The sequence below is a fragment of the Myodes glareolus genome, chromosome 15 (assembly GCF_982192425.1).
Source record: "Myodes glareolus chromosome 15, mMyoGla1.1, whole genome shotgun sequence".
Lineage (NCBI taxonomy): Eukaryota > Metazoa > Chordata > Mammalia > Rodentia > Cricetidae > Myodes > Myodes glareolus.
Window position 1 is genome coordinate 51,081,380 of NC_142040.1, and position 17,560 is coordinate 51,098,939.

Below are 17,560 nucleotides of genomic sequence, written 5' to 3' on the forward strand. Positions count from 1 at the left end.
GTTAAGAGCCCTGGTTGCTCTTTCAAAGGTCCTGAGTTCAATTCCCAGCAACCACATGGTGGCTCACAACCATCTGTAATGAGGTCCTGTGCCCTCTTCTGGCCTGTAGGCATACGTGCAGGCAGAACAATGTATACATAATAAAAACATAAATAAAAAAATATAAGTATCTCTTTCAATTTATTTCTACTTCATCTTTTATTGGCTATTTTAAATAGTTACCCATTTAAAATCATCAAATGTTTTTATTTTTATGGGCCTTACTATTTAATTGTAGAATTATGTTTTTTTAAATATTTATTTATTTATTATGTATACAATAGTCTGTCTACGTGCATGCCTAAAGAGGGCACAAGGCCTCATTACAGATGGTTGTGAGCCACCATGTGGTTGCTGGGAATTGAACTCAGGACCTTTGGAAGAGCAGGCAATGTTCTTAACCTCTGAGCCATCTCTCCAGCCCCCTAGAATTATGTTTTTAAATGTTTCATTATGTTTATTTATGGATTGAGGAGGCCTGAGTTCCATGACACATGAGTGGAGGTGAGAAGATAGCTTGCAGGAATCGGTTCTCTCCTTCCACCGCATGGGTCCCAAGGATTGAACTCAGATCACCAAGTTTGGTAGTAAGTGCCTTTATCCACTAAACCATCTTGCCAGCTTCAGAATTACATTTTTTATTATAGGAATATAGTGCCAGGCACAGTGATGCACTTTTTGTCTCAGAACTTAGGTGACAGAGGCAGGCAGATCTCTATGAGTCTGAGACCAATCTGGTCTATATAGCAAGTTCCAAGCCATTAGGGCTACATGGTGAGACCTTGTCTCAAAGACACAAACAACAATCACCTCAAAAATGAATGCAGTGAATGATAAAAATAGATGCCTGTGGTGGTTTGAAAGAAAATGGCTCCTAAAGGGACCAGCACTATTCGGAGGCAGGGTTTTGTTGAAGTGTTTTGTTGAAGTAGGTGAGACCTTGTTGGAGGAAGTGTGTCACTGTGGGCAGGCTATGAAGTCTCCTTTGCTCAAGCTTCTTTCAGTGTGACACTCAGTCTACTTCCTTTTGCCTGAATAGCAACATGTAGCAGCTCCTTCTCCGGCACCATGTCTGCCTGCACACTGCCACACTCCTGCCAATATGATAATGGACGACCCCTCTGAAGCTGTGAGCTGCTACCTCAATGAAATGTTTTTCTTTCTAAGAGTTGCTGTGGTTGTGGTGTCTTCACAGCTGTAGAGATGCTGACCGAGACAATGCTCTTTCCTAAATTGTCAGCTCCATCAGCGGCAGAGGTACATCCTTGGTAGGTAATTTGATCTACTCATCACCTGCCCTCCTGAAACAGAGTTGATAAAAGTCTACCTATTAAACTTCCTTCAAGTTACAATCTAACAATATTCCAACTAGAAAGCAACTGCACTTCAATCCCAGTCTAGAGTTGATTCTGAAGATTTTTCACAAGTGGTATTATTGGAGTGAAGAATAGTTGCGTAACTTCTGTGGCTTCGTACTGTGTTGTTCTCCAAACGGAGAATGCCATTAATACTGTGCCTTCATCCTGTTTCAGTTTTATCACTTTGGACTTTGTAATTGTTGTAAGTGGTTATCGGCTTGACAGGATTCATGATCACAGATAAGCCTCTCTGTACGTGCTTGTGAGGAATTATCTAGGTTAGATCAACAGAGGTGGGTGGAGCCACCTAAGAGTGCACAGTACTATTCTCTAGACTTGGGTCCGGGGACCTACGTGAAAAGAAGTGAGCTGAGTGCCAGCATTCGTTACCGATGGCAGATGTGATGTGACTTGTGATGGCCACTTCAAGCTCCTGCCGCCAGGGCTGCCCTGCCATGCTGCACTATGTTCCTGATCAGAGTCAGAGTAGACCCGTTCTCTACCGGAAGTTGCTTACCTCAGGCCATTTTGTCACAGCAATAGGAAAAGTAATTAAGACTGTATTTTGTTAGCTTAACAAAGATAAAAGTTTATCGTTTAAGGATAAACTTATTTGAATTTGTCTCATCTCAAGTTGCAGTTTTCTGTGTATTTTGAATTATAAAAAAATTATAATAAAAGTTGGTTTCTAGAGAGGTTACAAGAAAGAAAATTAATGATGATAAAAGTTTCTTTATATTTTAGAGATGTGTTTTTAAATTTGGAGAACTAGAATAATCTCATTCTTATAAGATGAAGGAAATGTCCATTTTGAGCAGAAAAATAAAAATCCCAAACATAACTTTATGTCTAATTCTCAGATTCACACCCCTTTCATTTTGACAGCGACTTTCACTTATATGATCAAATTTAGAATTGGGCCTGTATTATAATAGTTTCCACACTTCTGCTGGGATGATCTTTTAAGAATATAAGCTTAAAACCACTTAGGTACGCCTCCAATCTTTAACGCTGTTTTTCAGAGCTTTAATAATCTGACATTTCTCCAGTATTCCTGTGAGGCCATTGCTTTTGGTGCTGGCATTCTCTTAGTTGGGTAAATCTGTTATTTCTAGTCACTTAGTACTATATTTCTTTTGCCTAAAAAGTTTTTTTTGCACAAATTTGACCTCAATAGATCATCATCCTTTAATATTTTTATTTATATTTATATTTTATTTATATTTTATATAAATCTTTAAATATTTTGTATTTTGATGTAGGCAGGCAGAGAAAAGCTTCAAAGCAAGTTGGCTAATAGATACCAAGACTCAGGTAGATGGAATCAGCTCTGGGGTTCTGCGGGGAAGAGAGATGACCACGGTTTGTAGCAAACTGTTCCGTGTAATGAAAAGTCAGAAAAGCGGCACTCAGAGGCTCTACCTAAATAAACCAACAAAAAAGGTAAGAGAAGGAAATGTTAATTATCTTGAGTGGGTCAGTTTGTGTTGGCATGGGTTAAAATATGCTGTGTAATATTAATATGTAAAATCAACACGTGACAGTACAAAATGGCAACCATCCAGACAACACTTTAAGAAAAATGATAGGCAAACATGGCTAATGTCGCCTATAAATGAGGGGCCCTGAAACTTGGTTTTACGTTAAAACCACTTCTAGGTATGAAAAGCTGCCTCCCCTCTCCTTTATTTTGGTGTTGTTGGTTTGCCAGTACTGTGCTCTAAGTTGGTTGCAGCAGTACATTTTTCCTTAGGAATTACATTTAAAAATATAACTTTTAACGATTCCATGCCTTTCCAGTAAAAGTAATTCAATGGTTATATGTGAGGAGAAGGGCCAGTGAAACCAAGTTTTCGACTCAGCCATCCAAAACTGGCCACAAAATAGTAACAAAACTTGTAACAAGTTTACCCACAACTAGCAGAGGAGAGACCTTCTAGGAGAGCAGAAGGTAGGGCAGATTCTTAGAGAGGAGACAGTTTCCTCTAGTTTTGCTAGTTTCTTGGAATAGCCTGGGAGCAAGATGATAGGATCAGCGTTATTTTTCTGTATAATTATGAGATAAATTTATTATTTTTACATTTGAGTTGCTTTGTAAGCAAGTAGATGTCTATTCTATTTAGCAGATCAAAGTAAAGTAAAGCTTTCATCTTGGGGATCTTTGAGACTAACAAAAATTTTAAACTATCTCTTATGATGATGAATTTATTTATTTGACAAAAAATGTATGGAATACCTAACTAATATTTGCTGATGAACCGCTTGAAAGGCGTAGGATGCAATGATCATTGCTGTGGAGTTTATAGCCTAGTAAGGGAATGAATAAATAAATAAGAACGTAAGGGCTTAGTATCCCAGTGTGGTAAGTGCAGTAAAAGCGTGGGAGGTGAAGAATGACAGCAGAGTCAGGGTAAGCCCTGCCTGTGGGGATGGGCACTAGAGGAGGGTGCCAGTGGATAAGGGCTAAGTCATGTGACATCCAGGGAGCAGCTTTCTATGCAGAAAGAGAACAGGATAAAGGCTGAGGTTAAGGAGGCGCTTTACATGCTGCAGGAATCTGCAAGAAGGCAGTTTTGCTTCTAGAAGAATGAACAACCAACTCCATTTCTCTTGGAGCTTTCATCAAGGTATGTGGACAAAGACCCACAAAAGGATAAACCATCACATAGAGATGTGCCTGGTGGTGAGAGAGACTGTGGGAGGGGTGGGTCTGGAGGAGAGAGAATGTGTGCTAGTTCAGTGTCATAGCCAGACGGGGAGTGCAAAGGCCTAAAGAAGCCAAGAGACAAGCAGAGAGACTCGGGAGGAGTTAGCAAGAGGGACACTGGTGGCAGATTAGGTTCCATGCCTCACTAGGGACAGTTATGCTGGAGGCTTTCGTTTAGATTTATCCTCAGTGAGATGGTGTGCCAGTGCGTAGTTTTGCCTATCGAGCATCCATCTTTATATCCGAATTTCTAAATTAGTTCAAGAACAACTCTGAACAATGTAGTTCAAGCAAACATTGTGGAGAAGCATGTCAAACCCAAGCTCAAACCTTCAGCATGGTAGCTGGGTTGAACACCCCAGGTGGAAGTGCCTTGATTGCATGATATAATCCATAAAAGCCATTTTGATAGCTTTTGTTTCCTAAATCCACAGCAAGGCAAGAAGTGAAAACATCCCAGAAAACAGAAGAAGAAGAGGAGATTGAAGGGGAAAAGGAAACGGTATAATTGCAGAGACACAGAAGCTAGAGCCGGCAGAAATGATGAAGGCTACGGGTGTGAGTGACAGAAGAGACCCCTTAGAGAGTGACCAGAAGTCAGTGCCATAGCTCACACGCTCTGGAGCTCTGGAAAACGTGTGGCTGCTTGCAGAGAGACTACTGACTGATGAGAATGACGGCACAAAATGTCGCCTCTACTTCAGTTCCTGCCTCCAGGTTTCTACCCTGCTCCTCTCAGCGATGGACTGTGATGGGGAACTGTAAACTGAAATAAACCCTTTCCTTGCCAGGTTGCTTTTTGTCATGTTTACCACAGCAATAAATATCCAAGCAAGGGCAAAGAGTGCATAAGATATGCATAAGTGTATGATATGCTTTTGTGAGAGTGAAAATATCTTTATGAAGCCCATAACTATGTGCAACGAAAACACACATAAACATGTGCATGCACGTGTGTGCACGCACGCACACACACACACACACACACACACACACACACACACTGAGCCCAATAGGCTAACAAGCTCTTCTCCTCACATATCTAAACTGGAACCAGGGCTGGAGAGGCAGTGATATTTAGCCTTAACCAATCTCAGCCAATAGCACAGCAATTAACCAGACTGTACCTAACCTGAAAGAAAAAAACGAGGAACTGAACCTAATTTGAAATCTGTGTGAAAACAGCAACTATAACTTTAATATTTAAAATATCATGTTCTGAACTAAATGCTTTACATACACTGGCTCACTCAATCGTTAAAACTATAAGATATGATCTGGCAATGGTGGCTCACGCCTTTAATCCCAGCACTTGGGACGCAGAGGCAGGCAGATCTCACTGAGTTCAAGGCCAGCCTGGTCTACAAAGTGAGTTCTAGGACAGCCGGGACTGTTACACAGAGAAACCCTGTCTCGACACACCAAACTAAACCAAAACAAAAACCGAAACAGAACAAAACCAACGAAAAAAATTAAAAAAAAAACAAACTATAATTGCTATTGTTTCCTCTACTATGCAGAAAACAAAATTAAGTCTCAGAAACATTAAATGTCAGGTTGAAGAATCATCAAACTAGAAAGAAATAGAACTGCAAATTTACTTGCAATACCTCACAGTGCTCATTGGTCTCTTGGTCAGTTTGTGTCACTGTGTTATCCCTGGAGAGACAAAAGTTTCCAAATTGGTGTGCTTCTCATTACCCCATCCACACCACAAATTGGGACAAGTATCAGAAATATGATCATTGAGCAAGGCCAGGAGATCCTGAACCCTAAGATATATCTCCTTGCTTGTTCGTATATGAGGAGATTTGTAGGTAACAAATTAATGAGTGGTGTAGTTTGAATGAGAACAGCCCCAGAAGCTCACATATTTGAATTCTTGGTGTAACTGAGAAATATGAGGTGAGGCCTTGTTGGAGGATGTGTGCACTGGGAGTGGGTTTTAAGAATTTAAAAGGCCATGTCATTCCCACCTAGTTCCCAGCTATTTTTTTTTTTGTGCCTGTGGATCAGATGTAAGCTCTTAGCTACTTCTCCAACACCATGACTGCTTGCCTGCTACCAAGCTTCTCACCATGATGGTCACAAACTAACCCTCTGAAACTGTATGAAAGCCTCAATTAAATGCTTGCTTCTATAAGTAGCCAGGTCACATTGCCTATTCATGGAAGCAGAACAGTAACTAAGGCATCTGGTTTCATACGTGAGGCTGCTGAGGTGGTTCAGTGGTCCGCTGCAGAGGACCTCGATTTCGTTCCTAGCACTATCATGGTCACTCACAACCTTCTGTAACTCCAGCTCCAGGGATTCTGATGCCTGCCTTCTCCTGGCCTCTTTGGGTACCAGTTGTACATGTACATGCACACAAGACACTCACTTACATAAATCTTAAATTTAAAACACAAAACAAAAACAAAAAACAAATTTGACCCCAACTAGACACAGGTAAGTTTCTAGCATCTTTTCCAAGGATTGTTTACATTTCTGAGAAAACCATTTGCCCTTCTGAATACCAGCTATATTCCTACCTCCTTGGGCCATAAATGCCGGGACTGAAGTGAGAACGTGGGTGGGGTGCACAGGAGGAAGAAGAAGGGGAAGTGGGAAGAATGGAAGGGATGTAAATACAGTGCTAATGGATGGAATTATGACAAAAAAAATCATTGGTATGAAAAGTGAGATCAACAGTTTGAAAGTGCCAGGCCTGTAGGAAATGCTCATAAGTCAAATGAAAGAAAACAGAGTTGATGGTGTAACATTGATTCCTCACGGACAACTTCAGATTTCCCAACTTTTCTCTGCTTGTACTCTGATGCAGAATATAGCTTATGGCTCTGGACTTGAGGAAATCTCTAACAATTTCTTTTCTCTCTGGCAAGCTCAAGCACTTCCTTGGGAGCAAGATGGGAGAAATCCTGACCTTGAGAATAGAGCCCTCTGAGTTCTCAACAAGACTTGTTTTCAAAACCTAGCTACAGCAAATTTAAATATTGATTTGCCTCTTTTCAACGGAAGCACAGGGGACTAGTAAAATTTCAATAAGGCAAATTAGTAATTTTCCAAAAAGAGTAATAATAAAAAAAATGCCTTCTCAATACAATAACCTCTAAATAAAAGTAATGTTAGCAGCCAGGTATATACATACAGACATAACTTGAGAAAGGGGGTCTGGCCCCTTCTAAGGATTTTCTTTTTGAATCTGAACCTCAGCTTTTACATAAAGCTGATCATCTCAACTGACCATCTTTTTATTAAGGACTGTATACATAAGGACAATTTACTAGTTGCCTAGAGAATTAAAAGACATAGCCTGCCTCTATGATTATTTCTAATACAAGGAAGTATATTGATATATTGTGAAAATTTATGTAAATTTAAGTAGTAGATAGTGATAACTACAAAAGTGGGAGAAATGTCATTTCACAGCTCCTAAAGCATTCCCAACTAAGTGATAGCAGTAATAAGTATATGAGTTAATTTGGTAATAATAAGTATATGGATGATGTTTCTCATGATATAACAAGACACATGTATTCATTTGTTGCATGTTCATTGAGCACCACATATGACAGGTACCCAGAGAGCAAAGCACCATATATGTTTGCATGTGGACTATAATGAAATGGTGCAGTGCATAATACACTACTGTCTCTAATGATCCTACAATAAAGATATGATAGTAAATAGGTTCCTACTCGTGTGGTTTATAGTAGAAAAAAACACAAGAATACTAATAGGCAAGGAAAGAATTAGGCACTTTTACAGTGATAATGGTTAGGAAGGCAATAAAGCAAAGCAGCAAGACGGTGATGTGTGGTGGAGGATGGGCACAGTATCATAAAGAATGATTGGAGAAAGTCTCTCTAAAGAAAGTACCAATCACAAAAAGACATCAAAGATGAGTGTTGGGAAGCTTCTATCTGGGAACACTGTTTAGTGGCTTGCTCCCCGTGGCTTGCTTGGCTTGCTTGCTTGCACAGCCCAGGACCACCTGCCTGGGAGTGGCATCACCCATGTCTGGCTGAACCCTTTCACACCAATCATTAACCAAGACAGTGCACATACGGATGTGCTCACAGACCAGTCTGATGGAGGTAATTCCTCAGTGGAGGTTCCCTCTGCCCTGGTGACTCCAGTTTGTGCCAAGATGACAAAAGCTAACCAGAAAACTAATATCTAAATTTTTATCTCAACATGTGATAAAAAGAACTTTGGTGAGATTTTTGCACTAATCTATAATGTCTTCACATTCTAATGTTTGTTTTATATTTACAAACCTGCCTCACTCAGACTAAACACAAGTGGGCAGAGACAACCATGTAGTTCCAGATATTATTTCCATTGACTTTTGAGAGCAAGAGATTCAACCTGCTTTGCTCTGTTGACCGTACTATGTTAGTACCTTGTCCTGGCTCTGCTAAGACTTCCTGATTCTTTATATTTTCAAACCTGTAGCTCCTGAATTGCTGATTCCAGAAAGGGATGCTTCCCCCTCCTCTCTCAACCCTGTTTTCTGTCTAAAATGTTACATATTTGGTGTGGCACTCAGTGATTATTTAGACTTCTCGGCATTAGAAGTGAATTCCATTTATAGGAAAGGATGGAAGAAGATCCTGGATTCTCCACAACATATTTAAATCTACATGTGGGATTTCGAAATGTAGGGATTTCGAACATGTGGGCTGTTCGAAATGAAAGACTCGCCTAGCTATTACATCTACTCATGGCTATTTACTTCTTGCTGCCAGAGGACACAGAAGAAAACCATTTTTGAATATGAGAAAGGAAATACTATCTTGGTCTTTCTCTTTAGTTTTTAATGAAAAAATTAATAATCTTTGCTACAAGTCAACACTTGATTCATTGTTTCTAGTAGACTGAGGACAATGCCATGTGCTCAGGAAGACAGAGGCAGAGAAAAGCACAGGGGTGGATTTCTGAGGTCACCTCTCCAGCTACCTTGGAAACCCCAACAGCTTTTTAACTTTTCTACTTTACTTTTAAGGACAAACTGCAAGTGTATTCTCACAGGCTGAATCTAACATTGAAGATATGTCTGGTTGGCTCACGGGGTGCTAAAAATTGTTTTGAGTAAAGGCTTTGAAATTGGGAACTTTCTTTGATATAAACTTCCAACTCTCCAGTTTCCTATAAAAATCATACACTGACCCATGGTGAGACCTCTCCTTCCATTGTACCCTGTAGCTAAGGTGGCCTTCAGAAAGGCTAAACATTTTCTATTGGGATACAGCTAATTACCCATGGCCTATTTTTTCTATGTAGTAGATATGTCTGCTCTTATCTGACATTGGAGCTTTGTAAACCTCTATAACACAATGTAACTCTCTGTTCTTTGTCTTCTATCAGTTTCTAGGGCCAGGAATCTCTTATTTACTTCTTAGTTCTTGGGTTTTTCTGACGATTAAGGTGAGGTAGAACACTGGTGGAAAGTTAGTTAAATGGTTTGGATGCTGGTTAAGTCCCAAGTGCAAGTCAACCAAAGTGGCCACCAGTTTTAAGAGCACTTTGGGGTTGTTTTGAATGCAGAATGGTAGAGTGTGGAAGCCCAAAAGTGTGAGCCTATTTCCACATTGACCAAAGGTCAGAGAGTTGGAACTTACCTCTATTCCTTCAACGTTGTTGTGTTTCTATCTCAAACAAAGGTCTCGCCTATATTCAGGTCAGAGAGTTCTGCTCACTGTTATTATTGTGAACGGTTATTCACAATAGTATTGTGAACAGGTTATTGTCAACAGGTGTGGTTAATAGCCAGACCTTGTATTTCAGGAATAGAGAAGTAGATGTGTCTCTACCTCAAACAAAAGTCCAAGGATCCAACTAAGGTTCCGGTTCTCTTAAGGAGATAACATTGGATTCCACTCATGGAGTTGTTTGCCTACAGAATGTTTTGGTCTAGGGTGAGAGTGCGACTTGTTTTGTTCTAGCAACAGAATGTTTAACTGTGGATGTAGCTCACAACCTTCAATTGGTCTGTTCATTTCCCTGTATCATGTTAATGCTGTTTTTCTGGTCTTACTCCTACCTTTTAGGGTCAGGGGTATTTTAAGCCATTGGAAATTAAAGGCAGGCATTTTCAGTATTCACTGGAACTCCCTCCCGATACTATTATATGGTTTCCTGTCCTAGTACTTTTCAACGCATCTTCGTATTCTTTAATATATTTCAAAATCCCAACACCTCTACCCTGACAAGAGGTATGCTTGTTGAGGCTGGCTGCTGACAGAGCAAGACAGAAAGCTGTGATCAGAACAGTCTGTAGGGATAATGTGGGTGGGGGTATGTGGGGAAAGACCTGGAAGAACTTCCTTTTTGGATATTTTGATCAAGTGTGCTTGAGCTGAGGACACCTTGGTGAGAAACTGAAACGTGTAAAGCTGGCACTGCTACAGGAAACGACAAAAACACTGCCTCTCCGTGGATGACCATTGGGTGGGTTCCAGAACCTGTTTGTAAGATGGCTTATTGCAGTAATCTGGGACAGTTCCACTTTCTGCAGAGATGTAAAAGCATGGCTCACCCTTTACAACCCACTCAGGTGAAAGACTATGATGACTAACAATGCAAGGTGTAGCAGTGTCAACCCTGGAGACCACACAAGGACCTTCAGAGAATGCCCACAATGTGGAATAGAAATGGCAGCCTAATGCCCGAGTGAGATGAATAGTCGCTACTCACGGGCATCAAGCAAAATGATGAAGAGTGAATTTAACACCATCCGATAGACTGTTAGCGCTACCAAGTTAATTATTTCAAAATTTAAATCTACACAACTATATATAAAGTTTCTGCTTTCAACTGCCATTTATTCTCATTAAATGTTACAACTATCCTGCCTCAGCCTTCCAAGTGCTGGGAAATAGGAAGGGATCACTGAGGATGGTTTTGCCAAGAATGCCAGTAGTAATAACTTACTATTTTATCTAATACTATTTGAAACAATTAAATTGCTTACAAGACAAATGTTGATTATGTGCAGAGTCTAGTATTGCAATCAAATTAGTCTTATGACAAAATCCATATGACTTCTGGATTTTGCTAACAGCCTTAATTGCACTGTTTCATCTGGTTTTGGGGGAGCAGCAGTGATGATAAGAATAGATGTGTGAATTAGTGTTTCTTTTACATTAGGTGAGCTGGGTTAATGTGGTAGAATGGAGAAAGGGATGGGGGCTGGGTGGACAGGAAGGAGGTTAGGGACATAGAGGAGACTGAGCAGTACAGAAAGTTATTTCCAGGGTGCAAGGAAAACCCCACCAAAGCACCTGGATCACGGTGCTGACCTCTCAAAGCACCTAGGGCACTCTGGCCTACCCCCGGGGCACCCAGAGCACCTGGCTTGACCTCCCGGGGTATCTGGAATACCCAGTCCTGGTGTTCTCAACAGTCTCTTTAAGTGCCTGCTTCCAAGCCCAGGAATTTGGCCTAAGCCGTGGAACCAAGATAAAGAGCGCACCTTTCCGGATGAGAGAAAACCTGACAGACAACTTGCTTCTTAGACTCCTGACAGAGTGCAGTCATGGGTAAATAAAACGGGCATAAATATTTCATTTCTTCATGAAAGGGCCTGTGGATCACAAAGTCTTCTTTCCTGCCCTCGGATAAATCCAAATGATAAAATAAAGGGCTGTCTACCTGTCCCCAAATTTCCAAGTCCTGGATTGGCTTCAGGTTTCCCCGGGTAGAAACCTATTTCCTGTTTCTTGGGGGTGGGGGATGGGCTTCGGTGGAGAGGTGCTGCAATTGGAAGGCCTTTCTTCCCTTGGTAAGGTTCTCCTCACCAACAGGGGCTCAACAAGATAGCTGTAGTGAAGAAAGACTGGCCTCCGCGGGCAGGGTCAAGAGTGGTCAAGAACACAGTTTAGTTTTCGTTTGGAGACCTAGAGGGCACTTCTTGTACTTATGAAAGAAGAATGAGCTCTCTTAGATATTTAGATATTCTTACTTAAGACAAAGCTCAGAAATCAAGCTCTTGTTTCCCATTACTTTCAGCCTTGCCTCCAGTATCTGCTTTAACTCCTCATAATGAAACTTTGCGCCTACCCTCATTTTATGTAACATGATGTGCTTTGGAACTATGGTCGTTCAAGGAACCGTCTGTATCTTCAGTTTTCTCTCAGATTCCTCTCAGGTGCCTGCTCTTACTGAAATGAGCCTGCCCCTCTTCCAAGTCTAATATGATACTCTCAAGTGGTGAGATGCTATTTCCTGCCCTCAGGGTCCCTGGGGCTGTGAGTATGTGTGCCTCAGTTCCTGTCACGCCTTTCAGAGTATTCTTGCTCATTCATTCCCAAGAAGCCCGCATCTGTGAGTCGCTTCTCTTCTCTTCTCTTCTCTTCTCTTCTCTTCTCTTCTCTCTCTCTTCTCTTCTCTTCTCTTCTCTTCTCTTCTCTCTCCTCTCCTCTCCTCTCCTCTCCTCTCCTCTCCTCTCCTCTCCTCTCCCCTCCCCTCCCCTCCCCTCCCCTCCCCTCCCCTCCCCTCCCCTCCCCTCCCCTCCCCTCCCCTCCCCTCCCCTCCCCTCCCCCTTCCCTTCCCTTCCCTTCCCTTTTCCTATCCTCTTTTTCTCCCCTCTGAAAATGCTTTAGGCTGAAAATCAGTCCATTGACCCTATTACTTTGTAGCTGTCATGTCTGCTCCTGTTGATCACTTTCCCTTCCTTACTTATTTGAAATTCCATAGTCAAGCACTATAATCACTCACTCTGATTTGTTATACAATCCTTTTACCTTTCTTACCTCTTAAGGTTAACATGGCAAAATCAAAACCCTGGTTATTTCACCTGTTGTCTGCCACACAGAGCTGAAGCAATGCGTTTGCTGGTCTGCCTTGAGAGCAGTTAGCCTCAGGAGGACCCTAGGTGGTTCTGAGAATTGCTCTACAGTCTCCTGCTCTTTCAGAGGACCGTGTCACACCTGCTTTTCCTTCTCAGATGCCCGCTTCTCCTTGCAAATGAACTTACTCAAGGGAAGCATTATTTTTAGGCGCGTTGTCTGGGTTCTTCCTACAACCCTATCTCATCCTTGTAAATTTCTAATGAGCGTTCCCCTTCTTCCCTGCTGTTACAGTTTGGATATTTGTTCCCACTAAAATTTATGTTCACGTTTAATTGCCATTGTAACAATATCAAGAGACGGAATCATCAAGGGTGTAGTTAGGTCATGAGGCCTGTGCCTTGATGGGTAGGATTGATGTTGTTATAAAACAGTGAATTTAGACCTCATTTGCCCCCTCATACCATGGGATAACAGAAAGAAGGCCCTTGACAGATGACTGGGCATTGATACTGAACTTCCTAGCCTCTAGAATGGTGAGCCTATAAATTCTTTTTATTAGAAATTTCTTCTTCTCAGGTGTTCTATTAGAGCATGTATAATGGACTAAGATACATTATAAAAATTTTCCCTCTCTCTACGGTCATTCCCATTAACACATATTCTATACTTTTCTCTAATCTTTAATTTGGAAACATTTATTGATTATCTATTATTTACATTTATGGGAGAGCTGAAAATGTGGAAAAGAGAAAAAAGATCACTGCATACTATCCCCATAGACCAGAAGAGAGATTCTATAAGAAATATTTAGAGTTGAAGATTATAGCATAATGAATTACAGTATCTTAATACTATCTGTGAATTTCCATAATACTTGATTTTTTATTGACTAGGTTATATCTGTTATGGAGGTCATTTTTGCTCACAGTAAAACACTTTATGATGCTTTCCACAGTTTCAGTCGCAGAAACAATAGCTCTGAGATTCCTTTTGAATTCTTATGCATAGTGTCTTACTATTTTCCTTACAGAGAAAAAGTCTTTACATTAAAGTTTAGGTAATAATCATTGTTATGAGATTTTTGAATGCTAACAAATGGTATTATTATCAGTCTGCCACTGAATAGCAGACTCTGGGCTTAGCATTTCCCTAGAGTTTGTTCCTTTAATCCTCCTGGCAATCCTGAGAGGCAGATAATGTTTCCTTAACTGACAGGTAGACAACTGAGAAACAGAAATTTCACTTTTAATAAAGTTTTTCTTCATGAGCTTTATAAAATTTTAATTTTGATTAGAAAGACGTACAAAGTCTAGTTTGAATAGCCAAAGAACAAAGAAGTATTCATGCAGGTGGTCTGATTTAAAAAAAAAAATTATATGCACTTGAAAATGAATGCCTTCTTATGAAAGAGAGTATACTAATGGCTTCAATGGAGTTACTTGCCAATGATTTTTGCATCGTGCCAGAATCAGAACAAAGACAGACTAATTTAGCCAACAAATAACCAGGAGATAGAAGGGCAAGGACAAAAGGTGATGAAAGATGCAAGGTGAAAGATGGAAGGGCTTTTAGTCATTGTATTGTTAAGATACAGTGTGTGTGTGTGTGTGTGTGTGTGTGTGTGTGTATTTGAGATAGTGTCTTGTATACCAGGATGGCTTCCTTTCAGAGACCAGCTTTGACAAAAATACCACTTGCCAGGGTAGGGGCATGGGATCAGAAAAGTTAGAAGAAAGTACGAAGATACAAGTAAAAATCATAAAACAGAAAGCATAGGATAGTATCAGGAGGGAGTTCCAGAGAACACAGAAATTGCCCTTGTTTAATTTTCTATGTACTTTTATACCCCCCCCCCCCCCCCCCCCCCGTGCAAAAGTGTGAAGAAGGCAACAAAAGACTTCTTTAACATGATACAAAGGACAACTGGAACAGTTAATTGCTTCAACACTTTGAGCTATCAAGCCATTAATTCATTCATTAGCATTCTGTTGTTTAGGGAATGAAGCCACCTTAGACCAAATATCCTGAAGACAGCCATTACCTAGATCAAACCTCCTGTTACAAAAAAAGAACACACTTGTATGCTTGCATATCCTGACCAATTGTCAGAATGGAGTGGATCTACTTGTATGGGTCATCTTAATGTCAAAAGAACCAAGTAACCACATCCTGAGTCAGGATGTGTACCCCTGGTTGCTGTCAACAATGTTTAGAAACCTCTACACTTTCTGACCATCAGACAAGGTGGAAATAGGCTCACATTTTTGGGCCTCCACAGCTCGACACTTACTCTGTAGCTGAGGATGGCTCTGAATTCTTGATTCTCTCTTGTCTACCTCCCACATCACATGCATGGACAGCAGGCATCCATCACTGTACTGTTGTCATGCTGGGGAGTGGACTCAGGGCTTTTGCATGTTAGGCATTAGACTAAGAAGCTCTTCTTTTTTCATTTCCAATGGTATATTTTTAAACTTATTGGAAAAGCTGGGAAAACTGTACAGTGAAGATACCATTTGCATAGATTAAATGATAGTTAACGTTTTGCCACATTTGCTTTTCTCTTTCTATTTATTTATTTGATTCATCTTAAAAGAAATTGCTGGTACTGAGATACAGTGGTAGGGCAAATGTTCAGTGCATGGGACCTTCAGTTCCATTTTACACACAGATGCACAAACACAGACATACACACACATCACACACACACACACCTGAAAATGTTCTATGCATTAGCATATATTTTTCAAGGACAAGAGAATTATGCATAATAAGTATCTGTCATACTTAAATTGAACAAGAAATCATTATTATTATTATTATTTTCTATGTAGTTTATGTCCATATTATTCCTATTGTCCAATAACTCCTATATGTACCATTTTATTTCCCCCCTCTTAATTCAGAATCCAGTTACAGCTCCCACACAGCATTTGGTTGAAAAGTACTCATTAATCTAGAACACTTGCTCAGAATTTCTTGTCTTTCATAGTGTTACCTCATAGAAGCACCCTGATCAGTTGTTTTTTAGACTTTTCTTCAATTTAGATTAATGCTATGCTTTTTAACATGATGAGATTTACATTAAACATTTTAGCAGGAATACCAAACAGATGAAATTGAGATTAGTCTGTAATAGATATTAGGTTTCCTCAATAAATAACAAATAAACATTTTCTATTTCAGAATTAAATTTATTGTATATTTTATATATGTATATATTTTTGACTTATTTTTTATGTAAAAGTGCTCATTTGCCTCATTTTTGTAGAGACTTGGAATGTAGGAGCACCTGCTGAGCTTGGCTCACTCTTTTAGAGACTTGGAATGTAGGAGCACCTGCTGAGCACCCAGTGAGGGTTTTCTATACTGCAGGGCACCACAGGAGAGACCGTCATGCAGCAAGACACAGCTTGTCTTCAGGCATCTCTTCTCCCTCTTACAAAGTCACTCATTCAGCCATGGGAGTCCCAACCTCATGACCTCATCTAGTCCTAATCGCCTTCTGAAAACCTCATGCTCAAACACCAATCGCACATGAACTTGGGAATCAGATTTCCAACACATAAACTTTAAAGGGGCGCACTCAAACTATAGCAATGACTTAAGTTTACTGCCATAGGTCTCAGGGTGTACAGGTGAACCAGGGATTCTATTTATTTATTTATTTATTTATTTATTTATTTATTTATTTAATGAGATGTAACAAATGTGTCTCTCCTGGTTCTCTTATGCTCCCTAGTATAGCTCCTAATTAGATATTTTATTTAACTTTCAGACTCTAAAAAATGTATCTTTAAAATATTTATTTTCAGGGCCAACAAGATGGCTTAGGGCTTACCACCATGACTGACAACCTGAGTTCAATCCCAGGACCCACATAGTAGAAAGAGGAAATCAACTTCTACTAGTTATTCTCTGACCTACACAGATGCATTGTCTTACACACACACACACACACACACACACACACACACACAGAGAGAGAGAGAGAGAGAGAGAGAGAGAGAGAGAGAGAGAGAGAGAGAGACGTGCACACACACAAAATGATTAAGTAAATGTAATCAAATACTTGCTTTTTTGGCATATGAAGCTTTACTCAAAACTTTTAAACATGAGATAAAATGTACTATATGATTACCTCAAGCAAGAAGTTCTTTGCATATTAGGAAGGGATTAATATACATTTGTGAATATCTATATCTCTCTATATATTATGTGTATCTGTGTTTTGTCTATCTGCCTGTATGTGTAGAATGAGTGTGTCTTGTGCTCACTGAGACCAGAAGAGCATGTCAAATCCCCAGGAACTGGAGTTTCTGATGGTCCTGGGCCCCATGTGGATGCTGGGAATCAAACTTGGGTCCTCTGAAAGAGCAACAGTACTCAAAACCACGGAACCATCTCTCCAGCTTCCACGATTTTCAAGAATAAGAATAATGTGGTTTCAAATGTGAATGCAGTTGGTTTGAATGATTTACACATTTACTATGTGCAAAACAATTAATTCACTTTTTTGTCTTGAAGTTCTAATAATGTGGAATGTTTTTAGTAAATATTTATGGAAAGTCGAGCTAAAGCTGTTAGCTACGGAAACAAGAATCAGAGGAAACCTGAAACAGGCTCAACATATCCACAAACTGTCAATACTTGTTTTTACA

The 17,560-nt window shown here is 40.1% G+C and overlaps 1 long non-coding RNA gene across 1 annotated transcript; it reads left to right on the forward strand.

The window, feature by feature from the left end:
- The first annotated feature begins 363 nt into the window (after positions 1-363).
- On the forward strand, positions 364-4,898 carry LOC146891568 (uncharacterized). Its single transcript, XR_014997015.2, has 3 exons — positions 364-1,307; positions 2,660-2,840; positions 4,539-4,898. It is a non-coding gene; the product is annotated as an uncharacterized LOC146891568 (long non-coding RNA).
- The last annotated feature ends 12,662 nt before the right edge of the window (positions 4,899-17,560 follow it).